Source organism: Cryptotermes secundus, unplaced genomic scaffold, assembly GCF_002891405.2.
Source record: "Cryptotermes secundus unplaced genomic scaffold, Csec_1.0 scaffold584, whole genome shotgun sequence".
Taxonomy (NCBI): Eukaryota; Metazoa; Arthropoda; class Insecta; order Blattodea; family Kalotermitidae; genus Cryptotermes; species Cryptotermes secundus.
The window spans coordinates 1,600,862-1,621,618 of NW_019735468.1; the positions used below are offsets into that span (position 1 = coordinate 1,600,862).

The 20,757-nt window shown below is 40.9% G+C and overlaps 1 long non-coding RNA gene across 1 annotated transcript in view; it reads left to right on the top strand.

Moving 5' to 3' along the window:
- Positions 1-20,757, top strand: part of LOC117282705 — a 156,619-nt gene that overhangs the window by 34,626 nt on the left and 101,236 nt on the right. Inside the window, exon 2 of the long non-coding RNA XR_004513546.1 lies at positions 3,984-4,039. This is a non-coding gene — a long non-coding RNA (uncharacterized LOC117282705). The remainder of the gene's footprint in view (positions 1-3,983; positions 4,040-20,757) is intronic.

Below are 20,757 nucleotides of genomic sequence, written 5' to 3' on the forward strand. Positions count from 1 at the left end.
ACTCCGACCCCTCCGTCGTTCAGCCCGGAGCCAGTCGCTATACCAACTGCGCTACCTCGGCTCCTGCTGAGTTGTGGTAGCTCCAAGAAACATATTAATGCCTTTACCTGGGTTCGAACACTGCCTTTCACATACATATCAGCTTCTTTGCTAAGCGAAGTGTTACTGTTCATAGTGATGTTAGAAGAAGCAGTGGTGCATCTGTGAATAGGGTGCTAAGGAGAATATTTGGACCGAAGAGGGGTGAAGTGGCACGAGGTTCAAGAAAACTGCTTAGCCATAAGCTTTATATTTTGTACTTTTCGCCAAATATATTTAGAATTATCAACTTAAAGAAGTTGAGGTACGTAGGGCATGTAGCATGCTTAGGGAGGAGAGAAATGCATATAGGATATTGGTGGGAAAGTCAGAAGGAAAGAGGCCACTGGGAAGACCAAGACGTGAGGGGAGAATAACATACAAATGTATCTCAGATCTCAGAGAAACAGGATGGGGTGGTGTGGACTCGATTCATCTAGCTCAGGATAGGGACATATGAAGGGCTCGTGTGAACACGGTCATGAAGTTTTGGGTTCCATAAAATATTTGAAATATTCTTTAGCAGCTGAGTGACTGGCGGATTGCAAATAAGAACTAAGCTCCAAGGAGTTTGTTAATAGTACATCTGCTGAACAGGTATTTTCGGCAATCCTGCTGGGACATACGTGTATCAGTGCTCGCTTTCCAGCTTTCTCTCGCCAGTCTTCCTCAGTCTCTTGAAGCGAAGTTCAGAACACTGCCTTACCCCTTACGGACGTGATGGTCACCTTCTTAACCGTCCAAGTTACATGTTTTGCTCCCTGGCTGCTGTGGGTTCAACTCTAAATCACACAACCCCTTAACCTGTCTAGCGTCTGTAATTCTTTATTTCTAAAAATAGCACATGCCGGTCACGGTAGCCGAGCGGTCTAAGGCATGCAGTGTCTTCGCTCGCTCGGAAGCCGGGGTCGTGGGTTCGAATCCCACTCAGAGCATGGATGTTTAGTTTGTGTGTGTGCGTTTTTCTGTGTTTGTGTACAGGTAGAGGCCTTGCGACGAGCTGATCACCCACCCAAGGAGTCCTACCGAATGTGTAAGATCTAGAAAAACCGAAGTGAACGGGGAAGTTCATGGAGGTAGACCTAGGCCCACTGGGGCTGCAGTGCCAAGGAAAAAAAAATAGCACATAGAAGAGATGAGAAATTAATTAGAATACAAATATTAGCCGAATGGGGCCACTTGGGTGAGGGGACTCAGCTGTCTTTTTTTTTCCTTGGCACTACAGTCCCAGTGGGCCTAGGCCTACCTCCATGAACTTCTCCGTTCACTTCGGTTTTTCTAGATCTTACACATTCGGTAGGACTCCTTGGGTGGGTGATCAGCTCGTCGCAAGGCCTCTACCTGTACACAAACACAGAAAAACGCACACACAAACTAAACATCCATGCCCTGAGTGGGATTCGAACCCACGAACCTTTTTTCCAAGCGAGCGAAGACAGTACACGCCTTAGACCGCTCGGCTAAAGTGACCGGCATTCAGCTGTCTTAGGGTGGGGAAATGTGGCAGGCTCTTTCGGGCACGTCAGTGAAATTTCCAGTTCCATAAAGGGCGAGCTGAGCCACTCTTAGATTCCGAGGGGTTCTACTCAGTAGACTCAATTAGACCATAATCCGGCGCAGATAAATTACAGAGACGAAGATAAACCACCGAAACAAAACACACGGCATTTCCTCTGCCTGTTTCTTTTAAAGGGCAAGTGGCATAATTGCAGACAGCTAAATTTCCTTGTTATACCACTTTGGTGAGAAGAGAAATCCTCACCAGCGACATAGAATTTTCTAAGTAGATATTTTAGGGGGTTATTTGTTTTCGCCTTATATAATAATTATCCACAGTTAATTTATTGTATCTCCTGTCTGAGGTAGTTGATTGTTAGGGGGAGGCCTTCTGGATATTAGCTTGATGTTATTAGCCTGACGCTGCACGGCCACACAGGATACCCTTCGCCATATGGCAGATAGGTGGATTATTTCCCTACCCTCAGGTCTGGGATATGTGAAAGTATCTTTGCTATAGTGATGGAACTGGCCTGGAATAGTGACTTCAGTTCCAGGAAATCTCTAGTACAAATAAAAGAGAAATTTTATCAGTAGAAAATTATACACGTATTAATAAATCTCCACTCAAACTAGTATTAACGACTTGAAAGAAACTCCATGATAAAGGTAAAAATAAATGTAAATTTATCCATACAAGGGACCGTGGAGGCCCACAAGTTTATGAGACGTCGAGGCTCCCACATTTTATAGACAATCGGCTCACATATGGCGGTGAGGATTTTAGCCTTGACGCAGGCCGCTTTTTACCTCCAGGAAGATTCCTGGTACTAATTTCTGTTAGAGGCTGAGTCGACCTCAGGGCCATAGTGCGGCTGGAAGGATTAGGCCAAATGAAAAAGCCGATGGCCTCACCGGGAATCGAGCCCGCGCCCTTCCCGCTTATAGCATAGTGAATCAGCCGACAACGTTACAGCGCGCCCCCAAAGAAACTCCATATTGGTGTATCTGGGATATAACGCTGTGTAGTCACTTGAAAGTCAACCGACGTTTCGGAAGAACATCAGCTCCATATTCAGGGTCAAAGAATAAGCGACACAAGAAACCAGCTTGGGGCAAGCGTGTGTTCGTGTAGGACAGTGGAGGGAAACGCAAGAAAACCGGACATTAAATAATGTGTAATGAAAATATTTGAATGCGTTAATCTGGAACATTTCGTAATTTCAAACAGTAAATCGTAAATATGGTTAACATAAATACTTTCCCTCTCAACCTTGTCTCTTAGCAAATATTCTGGACATCAATAGCTCCAAACGCAACCGTATCGTGAATATCAGACGTGAGAGGGGAGATTTCTGAGAAGAGAATGGAATGTTTCCATAGCGACTGTTCTCCCGAATAATAGGATTGACGTACACGCCAACTGCCTTCACGGATCACCAGATCTAGCAGAATAATTTAGAAGCCGTTCTGCGTCAGGGACAGAATTGCGAGAAAAGGACCCGTTGAGGACCAGTGCCGTTATTTCAGTGGTAATATCAATTGTGTATAGGTTAATTGTGTTGTTACTCTAGCAAAGTATATCTAGGTCTCTAGAAACTCTAGTTGGTTGTTAGTTCGAAGAAGTTCAGCGGAATAATATGGATTTATCTTACGTAAACTTTATGAGAAATCATATGAAATCTGAAAGTGTGGGGTTCAGCAACAAGTCGTCCTGGGATCGAACTTCTTCATACCGGTTTATGCAAACTTTCTTTTATTGCTAGTGGGGTGGGACTAAGTCCCTTGTACTGCGGCCACTTCTGGCCTATTGTACCAGCCCCAGATGATACGTGAGGGTGACTGTGGAGCAATTGGTGGAATGAAGATTGGCAGGGGAAACTGAAGTACTAGGAGAAAACCTGCCCCAGCGCCACTTTGTCCACCACAAATCCCAGTTCACCAGACACGAGATCGAACCCGGGCCGCCGCGATGGGAAGCCAGCGACTAACCGCTTGAGCTATGGCGCGGCCTTTATGCAAATTTTAATACAACCGTTATGTCTCATGCTTACAGAAAGTCAGAACGGCATATGAAGGGTGAGATTATACACTAATGCTGCGTTATGCAGATAGAATAATTTGTGTTCAATGCACGCCCTACCTGACGACATTACAAGTCAGGAGCAAGAGGTTTATGATGTGATTAATGAGAAATTTCTAGCCGAATTTTCCTTATGGTTACATAAAGTGGTGGTATAATTAGATACCTGTGTATATGTGTCTTCTTCCTTTAACCTACCAAAACTAGTAACGGATTTTAAGTTGTTTTGAAAATGATGGTATATGTGACGCTGCGATATTTACTATTTGTAGTTACTACCGAAATTATTTATATTTTCTGAAGCGATTATTTCATCTTCTTTCAGGTTTCAGTTTCCAGCGTTAACAAAGCAGCCATGAGCACATCGCCCCAGAAGCTTAGGTATGTCCTTTCCATACTGTTCTTACAGTTTTTTTTTGTTCTGTTCCAATATGAAGGGGAGATAATTACGACGAATTTCTTTATTAACACGTCACAATTAAAGATAAAATTGTTTAGTACTTTCTTACATTTCAAAGTATCCATAAAGATATAAAATCGCCCCTAGTTATTTCTATACCACTTAAAACGTATGGTAGTTCAGCTGCTCTCTTGAAACACAATTTGTATCTAAATAATATTTAACAATTCAGTTTCTACCTCACAGTAAATAACTACACCTTAATTTTAAAATACTCCGCTGGTTACTGGGGGTTTCTTATACGTACTTGGGGTATATGAGACAGGCTGCCGGTACTTGGGCCTTAAGTGGCCCATTGTACCAGCCCCAGATGGCACTCGAGAGAAATGTAGCATTTGATGGGATGAGAAGTGGCAAAAAAGACCGAAATACTTGGAGAAATCTTGCACCAGAAATCCCAACTGAAGTACAGTACATGCATAGGCATGAACTAGGCACACAGTCGCTGTTTATTCTAAGGAACGTAGAATGCTAACTTGTGTTCGATGTATTTTTGATGGAGGTGGACACAAGGTGGCCCTCGAGGCTGGTATGGACCGATATCTGCAAACCAAGGGTTTCGCGGTTTCAGATTAATAGACAGTAGCTAATTGATGTTTGCCTCTAATTTTTATAAGATTCTGATAGATATCAATTGACAGGCTGTTCGAGATTATTGACTTTGAAGCGATGTCCGCCGTTCGGACTATTAAATCAACGACATTTTCAATGTGTTGCGCTTCTCTTAATAATCTCTGGACTTACAAATTAAAGGTTCCCTCCCTAAGGATATCAGTGTTATATGTTTCAAAACATGTAGGATTAATGTGAACATACTTTATCTATGATGAAATTAAATTAAGTACAGGCTATGCGACGAGCTGATCACTCGTCCAAAGAGTCCTACTGTCTGTAAAATGATAATGAAACTGAAAATCAGAGACCAGAGACCAAGGGGGCTATAGAGCCAGCGAAAAAAAAAACGAATATAATGTTGCAAGTGCAATTACCGATGACCACAAGCAATTCTGATACTGCAACAACGAAGAAAACGCCAGTCTCCAGTAACCAGAAGAATTATTAAAGGTGTGAAAAACTTCTACATTACTAGAAATTTCGAATAAAAGTAAGTAAAGTAAAGGTATCCCTGTAATAGGCCTTGGAGGCCCATAAGGTTGTGAGATGTTGAGGTTCCCACATGTTCTAGACAATCGGCTCATAGGTTGTCAGCCTTACGCTTCGGCCTACCTTTAGCCCCAGGAATATTCCTGGTACTCATTTCTGTTAGAGACTGAGTCGAACCCAGGGCCATAGTGCGGCCGGATGGATTAGGTCAATTGAAAAACCCCAATGACCTCATCAGGATTTGAACCCGCGACCTTCCGGCTTGTAGCATAGTGCCTCAACCAACTACAGTGATATATTTTAAGAGGTTTGTGTAAGGGTTCACTGAACTCAGCTTTTACTAGAAATTTCAGCTAATGTTCGGTTTGATTAGGAAATTTATCCACGTGTGTATAGAACTATGTGTTTGATGGAAATTTCAAAGAATCCTGGATGTTTGTAGGATACGTGTTCACAGACATAGAGAAATTTGCTGTTACTGGAAATTTCAACTGATCCACCATAACTTTAAGATGTTTATGCACAGGGTTACACTGCTCCTGAAGTGCAAAGATTTAACGATCTTTAGGATATTTATATAAGGGTCTACAGAGATATTTAATTTGAGGAAATTTAAACTAATAAGTTTTGTCATTAGGAGGTTTAATTAAGGGTTTACAAAACTCTTCAATTACCAGAAATTTAAATTGATGTATAACATGTTTTGGAGATTTGTTTTCGAATAAATAGACAAGAATATTTTCTGAAAAATTCAAGGATATTCGGTGTGTTCAATAGAAGAATCTAAAAGTGAAGATAATGTTGAAATTTCTAACAATACCAAACTGTGTTCTATATATTTAGGAGATATTTTGGGCACTGGGTAATGGACACAGCAAAGTCTGTAAAGACAAGCTGATATTGGGCAGCTTTAGGAGATTTATTTGAGGTCTATTTAATATACGGGAGGCCCGGAAGTTTTCCAGGAACCCGGCTGAACGTCAAGACCCCTGAAATTCTTGCCATTTTTCGTGTTTTTAGACATGATCTTTGGCCTTCTGAGGCATCTTATTACTCTTCATTTATAATAAGAATCTAATAAATATTCTGTAGTTTTATTTCAAACGAAATGTACTCGTATCTAACAGGCCTTGTTTTATGTTTAACTGCGCAATGTTCACCCAGTATTGCATTCCGTTGGGACCAACCGTACGTACTCAGGTCCGTGTACAAGCCTAAAGAAACGTAATAATCGTTGGTTCATTTGCACAATCTAGCAGGCATAGGGGTCAGCTAAAGCTGGTCTCTAGAAGGAAAAGCAATGCGGAAATTTTCAAGCTGCAGAAATGTTATTTTTCTAGCTGTGATACTTTATAAATAAATGTCTAGAATTTTTTTATATATTTTTGGTCGGGTGTTTTAAGCACTGAAATGCAAAATAGAGGGATAACTTACGAATATTGCCGCTATCAGTCGAAAATTTTAGCGGGGTACATGATATTTTGCCTTCTGCTATTCAAATACACCAAAAGATGAACTAGTATATAATTCTACAGCTGAAGGCATCGACAAAATTTCATAATCTTCCTGATTTCCCTGAGTAAAGGTAAAGTTATCTCTGTGCTTAACTAATTAAGCACTACGCCATAAAGGCGTGTGGGGGAGTGGATGTATAGACCAAAGTTTTCTTTACCTCGGCACTAGTCTGAGGTGAGTGGTCAGGTTCACGCCTAGGCCGCTTTACCTCCGGTGGAAGAACCCCGGTACCCAATGAATAAGGGTAACATGGACCCTAGAGTCGGTCTGGTTAAGATCGGTAAGTGAAAATTCTTGACTCTACCTGGACTCGAACTCCGAACCCTCCGTCGTCCAGATCGTAACTAGTCGCTATACCCTGAGTATAAAACTGAAATAAATTACTAGACTGTTTGTTTTTAAATTACTACTTCACGGTCCGGGCTGCAACATTCCTGGCCGGAGGATACCAGCTGGATTGCAGTTGGTCGCTCGTGGGAGAATTGAGTCCTGTAGGTCCCTCTAGCCCGGAACTCGACAGGATATCGTTATGCGGAGTCGCCTCTAGCTACGTTGCGTCGCTGTGGAATCTGTAATAAAGTGTAAGTCACACTATCTGGTGCTGTCATCATCTCCTCCGGCCACAGTCTGCGGCCCAGTTTTAGGACCAGAAGTTGCCATCGTTACTTCAGCTACAAGAGAGATTTATAGGAAACTGACTAGACACTGAGGACATTATAACCGCAGATCGATTTTTCTCTGCTTAAACAAAATCGAAAAGCATTTTCTGGCTGCAGGTAGAAGCCCCGTGTCAGATATTCGGACTTATTTTCAGATAGAACGAGATTCATGAAGGGAGACCCAAAAATTAAAGCGAATTTAATCCGTTTATGGAAAACAGGAATAGTGAGATTCATTGAGGAATTTTTACGTACTTGAATACTTCAAGTGAATTCTATCGGTTTGTATGAAAGTGTATATATAGTATCCTTTTTCCCTTTATTGAAAGGAATTCTGTCACCATTTTCGACGAGCTGAAGGGAACTTGGCCATCAATTCACCGGCTGTTGTATAGCTATATAAACACATTGCGAGTTATGTTGATGACAGGACGTAACGGGAGTGAAATTCGTCTCAAATATCTCAAACACCTGGGACGGTATTCAGATTCATTCGTATCGCACTCTTCACAAACCATTTCAGAGGGAATAGAAATGCATGACTATTCAACTTCATATGACTAGCGATGTGTAATATCCTTAACAATCGGTTTAGAATATTCAAAAATTTAATAACAGGCCGAAATTTTTATTCGTTTTTGAAATATTTTAGCATGAAACTTTACAGGCACGTATGTTGGTGTCGACAACATCTTGATCTTGTTTAGAATCAATATTTATTGACCATTAATAAAATATGATACATAATTATTTTAACCCTCAAGAGTGCAAAATTAAGTTAGCTCTAGCTAAAAATGAAGAACATTTCCACGTAGACAAACTACACGAAACAGTGTTGAGGTAAGTAGTTACTATAGGATTCTGACGATGGTATGTAACACAGAGATATTGGGTTTTCGGAATTTATCCATCGTCCTGGTTTTTAAGATAACTAAGAAAAACACGACTGGACACGGACTGGATTGAGGCTAGCTCTTTCTAGGGGACCCAACAGAATAGGCGTTTTCCCTCAACTGAGGACGGAAACAGATCCAGTTTCCGGAACGTCGTGTTTTTCTTAGTTATCTTAAAAACCAGGACGATGGATAAAGTTCGAAAACCCAATATCTCTCAGTGTTGAGGTAATTAAATACTGGGTCAGTTTGGAATTCTAATTCATAAAATAATGTTACCAGAAATAAATGAATAATTTAAATCATTATTACCATACCCATCAGAAACACTCTACATTAATTCATGCGTGTTCTTGAAGTCTTTTCCATACAGGTAACAAAGCTCGATATTCATTTGGCAATGAATTCCAAGAGAGAAATTATCTTTCCACTGAATTACTGGAATAATACGCTATAATAATCCAATATTACCGGGAAGTCGGTGGTCTTACATTAATTGCATTGCAGTAAATGGGCGACAAATGCTTTTGTAAATGTAAATGCAACAAGTTTAAAAGAAAACACAACCATGCCACAAATATGCTTTGTCAGTGTTGTCTTCCATCCACCCTTAGGCTTGGGCCACACAAGCACACAAAATGCGTCCGTTGTAACGAACGTTGTGACGTCTGTCGTAGTAATAAACAAGAGAGGCCAATGCTACGCTTTCTTCTGGCTCAATTGCAGACAAAAAAAAAACTGCGCACCGCATTCTGCAACTGTGTGGTGTCCTCAGCAACGTCCGTCATAAAGTACGTTCGTTACAACGGACGCATTTTGTGCGCTCGTGTGGTCCCACACATTTTTAACTCAGTCGAAATATTATCAACTTATTTTAACAGGAAATAAATGATGTCTGTTTGGTTTGCCAATGTACATTTTAGGTATGTTTCATGGCAGAAAATTTATTGTCTGTGTTTTTATCTGAGCAACATGATTATGATTGCGAAATTTGGATTCACATAACAGGGAATTGCCTTCAGCAGGCGTAAAAACTACAAACTGTTTGAGCAAGAGTTTGCATCTCGAAACTAATTAAGTAAGTACTTACTTCTTATGGATTTTCTAATGTACGTTCGTAATAGTGGTCATCCTTGCAATGACCAGTGCTGACTAGCAGGTCATGACGTACCGGAACCATTTTCTCCTTTCTAGAAAGAGACAGCTACTTAACAGTAGGATCGATATATAAACAAACAAACTCCGTGGCCTGTAGTCCTCAAGCGAACTATACCGACAAATTGACCGCCGCTTGTCGGCGAAGTTAGTGCCAGCTTCTTCGGATAGATGGTGTGGCGTGTTCAGCACAACGGATCCCCACGGCCGTTAATCTCGGTTTCCTAGACCGGAGCCGCTATTTCCTTGAACTAGCTCCTCAGTTATCCTCACGAGGCTGAGTGGACCCTTTCCAGATCCACTACTTCTCAGAAAATCTGGTAGCGCCTGGGATCGAACCCGAAATTTCTGGATTTGTAGCCAGGAACTCTAACCACTAGACCAGAGAGGCGGTCATCAGATCGATATGTCTGTAATATTTAAGAATGCCGGATAATAATGAGAAATCAATATGAAATTGGCAAAAGTAATTTGAGATGAGTGTGATCGATATTCCACGTAATTTCTGAGTAGAATAAAGTTGCTGTGGTTTAGATATTCTAAAATCATGAAACATCATAACTCCGTCTACAATAGAAAATTTCAGTAGTAAGTTGAGATCGTTATTAAGAAGAAGGAAATGTTTGAATATACTCGTACATGAGGGTTGTGTAACTCAAGTAGATAAGAACATGAAATCAGCTTAACGTTTGAAACTGGACGCTGTCGTGTGGAGAAGTTCAGAACTTTTAATTAAAAATAAAAATTACAATCGTATATTTATAAAAAGAACTGTACAGAAATCGACAAAAATTTAACATGACCTTATCTGGCAAAGTTACTTCTTTACTACCATTTCTGTTTTACTTACGGGTGTAGTGTGTCTCTTGTTAACATTCTGTAAGCTGAGCAATATTCTTAAACTTAATTCGTACCTCACAGAGAACATATTGCTCTCTCAGCATAAAGATCAATTGTTCAACTTTGTTTAGGGACATAATCGAAGTTTATTCTTAGAATCATATGAAATTCGTAAAATACAAAATTATTAATGCTAAAAAGGGTTAGCTCATACTGTATCTAGTTCATTTATCTCGCGCTTGAATATGTTAAAGCGCCGTGTGGACAGATTTCTTTTGGATGTGAGTATACACCGAGACTGACGCACGCAAGTGGACGCGTAGTGACCAGCAACCGCTTGTTTGGAAACCGAGAGAAATATTCGTAAGGCTATGATTATATGCAATGTTTATATTACACGAGGGCCACAAGATTTCACACTTCACGCCATGCAGCGGTGGGCAACCCAACTATGTAACAACTTACTATAAACACGAAACTACCAATTCTAAGGGGATAATTTGTTTACCTTGGGCATTTCAAAAGATTGTGTGAAATTATTCTAACATGAGATTCTTGTTTTAGAGGGGAGGTGGTTGATTGGTTATTAAGAAAATTTCGTAATATAATATAAACCTACTCGGTTCATGACAACTAGTATATTATTTCATGGTTAGACGTACTAAATTAACCATTAAATTATACATGTGATCCACAGCTCGTTTTAACAGTTCTCCATAAATTGCACCACAAGATAGGGTATGAAATGTTACAAAACCGGATAGGTTTACCCTGATGCATTGCAGTATAAACCTGGGGCTAGCTCCACGAAGTAAAGTATGAAATGTTAAGATAACGGATAAGTTTACCCTGATCTATTGTCGTAGGAAGCTGGGGATAGCTGATGTACCTCAGAAACTCAGCCGAAATTGCAAATGTTACGTTATTTTTTGTAACTTCAAGTTGTTCAGGATGTTAGCTAGAAGTACTAGGCTGAAACCATTATCTTCTTGAAATATTTTATTCCGTATAGTGAAGCTAGTAAGATATGTAAATCAATAATTGTAGTGTTTAGGGGTCATCTCGTATACTTGATATCATCTAGTACACATATCGACTGCCAGACAGACCTCTAATCTAACCTTAAAATTGCATAGAACCGTCAAACCTTAACTGTTCTAATTTAAGTACTACTCATTCAAAAATTGTAGCCATGTTACATGTTTATGGTCTATTTGCACAATAGACTCACACCCCAAATTTTGAAACAGAGAATTATATTTTGTAACAGTGTTAATACGAGCCATCGGCTGTGAGAACATGTGAGGCGGGAGAAAAACAAGTGATATGCCGTGACTGTGAAGTCATGCCCTTAGTAAATGAACTGAACTTACTTACTTACTCATGGAGCTGAGCCCTTGTGGAGGAGCCGCCAATTCTGCAGCTACTCAAGAATTTCCCAGCATTTTATGAAACCCGAAGGTTCATCACCGTGTTGACAAGAGCCTTCCACTGGTCCCTATCCTGAGCCAGATCAATCCAATCCATACCATCCCATCCTATCTCTCTAAAATCCATTTTGATATTGTCCACCCACCTACACCTTGGTCTTCCCAGTGGTCTCTTTCCTTCTGGCTTTCCCACCAATATCCTATACGCATTCCTCGTCTCCCCCATACGTGCTAAATGCCCTGCCCACCTCATCTTCCTTGACTTGATCATTCTAATTATACTTGGAGAAGAGTACAAGTTATAAAGCTCCTCATTATGCAGTTTTCTCCAACCTCCTGTCACTTCATCTCTCTTCGGTCCAAATATTCTCAACACCCTCTTCTCGAACATCCTCAGTCTATGTTCCTCCCTTAATGTCAGAGACCAAGTTTCACACCCGTGAAGAACCACAGGCAAAATTATAGTTTTGTAGATTCTAATTTTTATGTTTTTGGACAACAGACGATAAGACAAACGGTTCTGGACTGAATGGTAGCTAGCATTACCCGAGTTCAACGTCCTCTTAATTTCCTCCTGAATCAGGTTTCGATCGGTTATCGTTGTTCCCAAGTATCTGAACTGTGCCACATTTTCAGAAACATCTGTTTCCTATCTTTATGTCATGATTTTGCCCTGCATTTTGGTGACGAGACAGTAACATATACTTAGTTTTCTCTGTGTTTACTTCTAGACCAACCTCCTTATTTGGATCAATTAAAGTTTGTGTGTTTCTGTTTATGGTATCTACATTATCACCCAGTGGATTCACATCATCGGCGTAGACCAACAGCTGATGTGTCCCGTTTAGTTTCAGTCCCACCTGGCTTCCCTGGACTTTCCTAATTGCATATTATAAGGCAAAGTTGAAAAGGAGTGGTGATAAAGCATCTCCTTGTCTTAGACCATTCTGGATACAAACTTTATCAGACAAATGTTTACCTACACGGACTTTACTATGCGTTTCGTTTAAACACATTTTAATCAACCTAACTAGTTTCATGGGTATCCCAAACTCTATCAGAATATTGTACAATACTTCCCTCCTAACTGAATCATTGGCTTTCTTGAAGTCCATGAATAGCTGATGCACTGCCCCATCGTACTCCCATTTTTTCTCCAATATCTGAGGAATGCAAAAGATCTGATCTGTAATTGATCTGTTACGTCGAAACCCACACTGATGATCCACAATAATTTCACCTATATACTGACTTAACCTTGAGAGAAGGATATTGGATAAAATTTTGTATGAAGTTGATAGCAGTGATATCCCCCGATAATTACTACAGTCAGTTTTATCACCCTTCTTGTGAACTGAAACACACAGAAATTAGAGACAAAAGGAAAAGAAGCTTAGTAAAGACAGGTGTGTTGTAGCCTCCAGCACAGCACGTCACACCTCGTTGTGTAATTATAAAAACCAGGCTTTGTAATTCCAAGCTAACTACTTAATTCCCCAGTGCTACCTAAAGGCAAACAACTCTTTGCCATAGAAAACCTATAATCTAGAAGACCAACAGCAAAAAGTCTACAAGCATATATCAAACCATCTGCTTCGAATTAAAGTGTGATCGTGATACAATAGAATTGTCTCTCATTTAATTCCGAAATCGATATCCTTATAAATAGGTCTTGTCATGAACATATTTTAAATTTAAAATGTTTTCAGAGAGCCTAGGATGTTCCGATAACTGTAACATTCTTCAAAAAACAGAGAATGATATTAAGAAAAAGGATATCTTCTGTCTTTTGGAAAATAATGCCGTATGTTTGGCTGAAGTTCAACCGACGCTTCGCGGGAACATGTGGCCACCATCTTCAGGATCCATGAATGAAGCAAGCAAGGAGCCAAGAAGACGCAGAGCCGTTATTACTATCTGGTTCCTTGCTGGACTATCTCTCAGGACTTGAAGAATGAGGCGACATTTTCTTCCGAAACACACCTTTTATTTTCAACGGACTAAAGTGCGTTATGTCTCGAAAGACATCACTACCGCTGCGCGAACCTCAAATTATTAATTAATTCTATTTTCCTGTCACAGTGATTTCCAGTTCTACAACTCTACCACTGTGTTATTATTGCTAGCTTGTTTTATTTTTGTGAAGAATTTACTGCCTCAATAGACATTCTGTGTAAGCTAGATTTATAGGATAGAACTCCAAAGTTTCGCGTGGTCATCATGTATGCAAATATTGATTTATGATGAGACCTCTGGTGAATGCGGGGAGGCCATGAGTTCAAGTTTTGGTGTTGTGATGGCGTCCACGTTAGTTGCCCAGAGTGGAGCGAAGAAGATGGCAGGATCTGTTGAGTCTTGGATGATGCTTTGGCCTGGGATAGTTTCTCCCTTTTACTCATGGGCACTGGCTGGGGCTCAGCATCTACTTCAGCCTATCCGGCCCTCTTTCTGCACTCACCAGAAGCAGGAGCTGGTGTTTTCTTTGGCTGCTGTTCTGCAAGTTCTGGTTCCGAGGGCTTGAGGAAAGTGCTAGTCAGTTCTTTAGTGCTGAACTGAAGGAAGTTCAGTTGTATAGCACTCAAGGGGTACTTGACGTGTTTCCTTGGCTTCCATATGTTGACAGACGGCTCTCCTCGTCCTCTTGCTGTTCTCACAGTTTGCGGCTAGTCTGGCCCATCTTCATTCAGCTGCCAGTAGGCGCCAGAGGAAGCGAGGGTAAGGTGTGTCACCGATCTGGCGTTTGGTGATTCTCGGGGAAATGCGTCGTATCACGTGACCAAGGTCTTAAGAACGTGGCGCCATGTACGGTCGATGGAGTAGTGTTGTATTTAGTCAAAGTGTATTGAGAGCAGTCGATGAGAATCGATAATCATACGATCAACATCCTGACTACTCGATCAGATGTGCTGATTAAGTAATTAACTCGTTTATGTTAAGCAGCCCGGCTGCAAAGAAGGTGATCACCGAGACCAGGAGTGGGGTAAGGAAATTAAGTCCGATCCGAACCGTCGGGTACGGTGGGAAGGAAAATGGGCTTTAAACGGTTTCCTTGGGTCTCACTGAACACTTTCCTTGAAATATCGCTGAATTACTGAGTCAGTTCCTTAACCTACACTTCAACCCTGAAGATAGAGGCAGCATGCTCCACCGAAACATCGAATTACGCCTAAGAAACTACGCGATGTCATGACCCAGGATACTGCAATCTGAACTATATATATTGTTTAGCTATCATTAAGAAGTATATTTTAATCTCGCGAGGTCATAATTCATATCTTCGTAAGAAAGCCGTTAACCTTTCCAACTCGTCGTTAAACAAGTTGTGTCGCTGCAGTAGGACTGAAGGCAGGGGTGAAGATAGGTTGCCGGATGACTGCAGATGATGATAATGTATGTGTGTGTGTGTGTGCTGCTCCCTGCCATCAGCACTAGTAAAACCATCAAACATGACGATAAATTCTCCTTCTGCTATGTATTTAAGTATAGGTTTGGAGTTTCCATTGTTTACTTCTCGGATAACAGGTTTCTACAGGTAATAATCTGTTGGTCGCGTCCGAATGTGAACGGTTGCGTTCAGACGAGCATGGTGGTCTAATATCCGGAGAAAGAGCGTCACAATGATTATACCGCGAAGGACTGTAGCCCATTGTTAATTGTGGTTTCAAGGATCACATCTGAAGGGAAGTGATAATATGAAATTCCACATGCCCCAAAATGTGTTCGATGACAAAGGAAAGAATTCTTTCTGACAATGAAGTTTGATTGCTGAAACGAGCAATACTAACGTAAAAACCACAGCTGATTCTCTACCTGTATACTGAAAAGTATCCGCTGCGTCTGTTCATGTATAATATTGCCATTATTAGGCAACGACTCAGTATACACGTTCCAGCGAACACACAACAATATGAGCTGTGTTCTTTGTGGACCGTGCTACAACTCGTTGATAGGTAACAGAATAATACTTGAAAAGAGAAGACGGTGTTTTCCATGGTGTCCGACCCGAGGCTATATAGCGAGAGTCTGTTTGTAACTAGGAGGATTAGAGAAATAAAATTAAGGGAATGAGAGACAGAATTAGAATGACTACAAGGAGTACAACGGAGAACAACGGAGTTCGAGAACGAGCATGGAGCGTGTCCTAGTGATTTATGAGGTTTGCAGATTGCCGGTAGCGCTATAATTGATTGTGAATAAGAGAGATTGTAAAAGAAGGTGCCAATAAATCCAATCAGCCAATCCAGAACCCGTTATTATTAGTCACGCAAAGCCCGGATACATTACAACATGTAGTTCGTCTATACCCACCTCTCGTATAATTATGAATTATTGAATTAATTCTTACGAAATTTGGAATGAACGTCATGAGACTGGAAATAAATTGAGATTACATAGTGTCGAGTAAAATAGAAAGATGACTGCATAAAGAAACCAAACATGAATTTTGAAAGAGAAGGTCGTGGCCGATTTAGAATGGTTTTCTTTATTTCTTGGCTCAGCTTTTTATTCCTATATCTATATGCAGGCCTACATGTAATGACATTGCTGTCTGTGGCACGGACACACTCTCTGTCGAGTGATTTTATCCCGCTTAGGGCGTGGAACTTGTCGACGTTTTTCATTTTACACTTCCTATACTCCAAGCAAATGGCGGGTTAGCTGTACCCACTTGTCGGGTGCTTGCATATTCATCATCTACGCGAATCTTGGATATTTATTCAGTGTCACGTAACTTATTCATTTGAAGCATCATCGTTAAATTACATGAACTAAATTCAGCATTCTCTGGAAGTGGGGGCACTTCAAGGGGCCAGCCTCACATTCTTGTGGATTATATTCACAGCAAGGCAGAATTTCCACAAAAGTGAAAGTTGTGTGTGAGTGGGTTTATAGGCGTGTTAGCACCTACGAGCATGTGAGTCTGGGCTGAAGTCAAGTTAAAACATACGTCAAGTAACTTTGCGCATTTGTCAGACTGTACATGGATCTGACAGTAACAAGGCATTATTCTAAAAATTGCAGTATTATTTTTTAATGTTACTGGGGTGGGACCAAGTTCCCTGTACTGCGGCCACTTTTGGCCTACTGTACCAGCCCCAGATGATAGATGAGGGTGATTGTGGAGCAATTGGTGGAATGAAGATTACCAGGGGAAACCGAAGTGCTCGGAGAAAACATGCCACTTCGCCACTTTATCCACCAAAAATCCCACTTGCCCAGACCTGGGATCGAACCCGGACCGCCGCGGTGGGGAGGCAGCGATTAACCGCTTGAGCTACCGCGCGGCCAGAATTGCAGTAAATGTGAAATTAAAATTTACAATAAAACTGACTCTGTATGTACAAATGAGTCCTTAAGAAACAGCAAGGAAGATAAAAATTGTTCAAGCAGATAAAATAGAGTCACTTAAGTAGACTCGTCCACGCCTTCACCACAAAGGAACACTACAAAGGAACAACACAAGGGAACACCACAACGGAACACCACAAAGTTAGACAAGTTAAAGCGAACACCTCATAAGATAGGTATATCTTAACACGCCATGAAGATCCATGGGGAAAAAATTATCGTGCCCAAAAAGTAAAGGGGCCACGAAACTATAATAATTATCATGCACCTCATTAGCTTCGTCCAATATTAAAACCAAAATTTCTATCTAAAGATTAAATCCGTATTTTAGTTAAGAAGAATATTCCTTTTCCTACAGGAAGTAGATATTATACTGTAGTTGTAAAGGTAAAAGAATAAGGGTTTCCCTGTAAAATGTAAAGTTGTCCCTGTGCTCAACGAATTAAGCACTACGCCATGAAGGCGTATGGGGGAAAGGATATATAGATCCGCATTTTCATGACCTCGGCACAAGTTGGAATTGGGTGGTCAGCTTCATGACCTTGCCGTTTTATCCCCGGGAAAAGAACCCCCGATACCCGTTGGATAGGAGGTTAAGTGGACCCCAGAGCCAGTCTGGGCTATTTGGAGAACATAAAATTCTTCACCCTATCGGGACCCGAAATCCGACCCTTCAGTCGTCCAGCCAGTAGCCAATCGCTGTACCGACTACGCTATCCCGTCTTAAGTTTGTCCCTGTGCATAATGAAATAAGCACCATGCCTTTTGGTGGAGTTGGTGCATAGCTCCACCATACTTGACCTCGACACTAGATGGAGGTGAATCGTCCATCTCACGCCCCGTCTGCTTTACCTTTAAGGAGAAAGCCCCAATTATCCATTGGATAGAAGGCTTGGTTGACCGTAGAGCCGTTCTGGACGCTGTAGAAAAGATAAATATTTCTTGCTCTTCCTCGGAAATCAAACCCGGACCGTCCAGTTCGTAGCCCATTGCTATACCTACTGAGCTATCCCGGCTCCTTTTATTATTATTGTAATGGTATTAAAGCAAATTATTTTGTAAATTCATTCCTAATGTTACGCAAACGCACTCGTATGTACTCTCATAGCACCTCATTCGAACTCAGTAATCATGGAGAAAGTCATTTCGATTCTTGTGGTTTCTTGCGGAGGTTACGCTCACAAGCACTACGCTAAAGTAACTGTCGGGCGCCAGAGTCCTTATTTCTGTAATCCTGGGTATCCATATTCGCTGCTAGAGTATACACTCGGTGATAAAGAATAGCTTGTGTGCTGATTGTGATACGGTAGACAGAAACTTGAAGCGAATGTCAAGCGATTTAAATTTTTATTCAAGTCTACACTTCCAGGAATCAAGAAACGTCGCGGAAATATACACAGAGAACCTAACCCCACCTTATCCACCCTAAAGACTACATTAAGCCAAAGAGTACTGGTTCATAAACTATGTCTTTATCAGATTTGAATTTCTGTGAAATGAAATTGTAATTCAAATGTCTGTGTATTGATATATGCTCTTTTCGCTCGACCAATTAAGTCATCTAGTACTATTACTCCTTCTGTTCCTTCTTCTCTGGTTCCAAGCATTGTCTCACGAATCCACACTAACACGCCGACGTAGACAGACACTTACAAGATATGCAAGGGCCTAGATATTACGATGCAACTAGAGAAATGAATAACCCCCTGTATAGTATGTAACAAGAACGCTGTTTAATGTAACTTATTTTCGCCGACATAATTTTAACGAACCACAAGAAATAATGTAGGTATTATCGGTCCGCAATAGCGTTTCAGATGAGATGCAATCCTCCAAAACTCTCCTGAAACGATAACTTTTAAGTAACTGACTTCATGGAGCTGAATCCTTGAGAAGCTGTCAGTTATGCAGCTATCCAAGAACTTCCCAGCATTTTATGGACCCCGAAGATTCATGACCGTGTTCACAAGAGCACTCCATTGTTGCCTGTCTTCAGCCAGATAAATCCAGTCCGCACCACCCCCTCTTGTTTCTCTAAGATCAATTTTATATTACTCTCCCGTTTACATCTGTCTTTCCAGTGGTTTCTTTCCTTCTGGCTTTCCCACCAATATCCTATATGCATTTCTCTTCTCCCCATTCGTGTTACATGACCTGCCATTTCACCCTCCTTGACTTGATCATTCTAATTATACTTGGCGAAGAGTACAAGTAAAGAAGCACCTCATTATGCAAATTTCTCAAACCTCATGTCACTTCACCCCTCTACGATCCAAATATTCTCTTAAGCACCCTTTCTTCAAACACCCTTAGTTTATGTTCGTCCCCTAATGTCAGAGACCAAATTTCACACCCATAACGAACCACAGGCGAAACTGTATGAGTATATTCTAGTTTTTAAATTTTTTAGAAAGCAGAAGAGAAGACAAAACTTCTGTACTTTTGATAGCAAGCATTACCCGAATTCATTCTCGTCTTAATTTCCTCCTGAATCAGGTTTCTATCTGTTGTCGTTGCTCCAAGATATCTGAACTGTGCCACATTTTCAGAACATCTGTTGCCTATCTTTGTCATGATTTGCCCTAAATTCTGATGACGGGACAGTAACATATACTTATTTTTCTATTTGTTTACTTCTAAGCCAACCTCCTTACTAGCGTAAATTAAAGTTTTTGTGTTTTTCTTTATGGTATTTACGTTATCTCCCAGTAGATTCACATCAACAGGACAGAGCAGCAGCTGATGTGTCCCATTCAATTTCAGTCCCACCTGGTTTTCCTGGACCTTCCTAATGGCATATTATAAGGCAAAATTGAAAAGGAGTGTCGATAAAGCCGGAGTTATTTCACTCGATATATATCGATGAAGTGGCCCAACAACTTGTGGAAAGAATGAAATAGCTCCGGCTTTATCACCTCTCCTTTTCAAATTTTCATCGTATTTCCTAATTTTATTTTCATTTGATAATCATGATTTCTATGTTAACTCGAGCGATTCAATGAAGGTTGTGAACAGTTAAATCCTATGCTGTGTACAGCCTTTGTTGCTTAGTTATTTAGTACCTATTTAATTCAAGTCCGAAGCGGCGTTCAACAATGAGGAGCATTTGTGGACGGTACTAACCAAACGTATTCAGCTACTTTGTTCAGAGGTGATTGTATAAGCAGTTTAATTGTGGCATTTCTGTTAAACGAGACTACGTGTTCAACACCAAGACTTCGTGTTCAGCAGCAAGGCTAAGTATTCAACACTAAGGCTACGTGTTCAGCAACAAGGATACATGTTCAGGAACATGGCTGAGTGTTCAATACCAAGACTACTTGTTCGACACCAAGACTACGTGTTCAGAAGAAAGGCTGTGTGTTCAACACTAAGACTACATGTTTAGAAGCAAGGCTACGTGTTCAACACCAAGATTACGTGATCAGCAACAAGACTGCATATTTAAGAAGGAGGCTACATGTTCAGCAACAAGACTGTATTATCACAACGAGGCTACCTGTTCAGCGGGAAGGCTACATAATAATAAGCAATAAAGCTACGTGTTCATGAAGCAGGATGTATTTTCAATACCAAGACTATGTGTTCAGCAGCAAGGCTACGTATTCAGCAAGGAAGCTGCATATTCAGCAGCAAGGCTACATGTTCAACACCAAGGCTACGTGTTCAACACCACGGTTACGTTTTCAGTAAA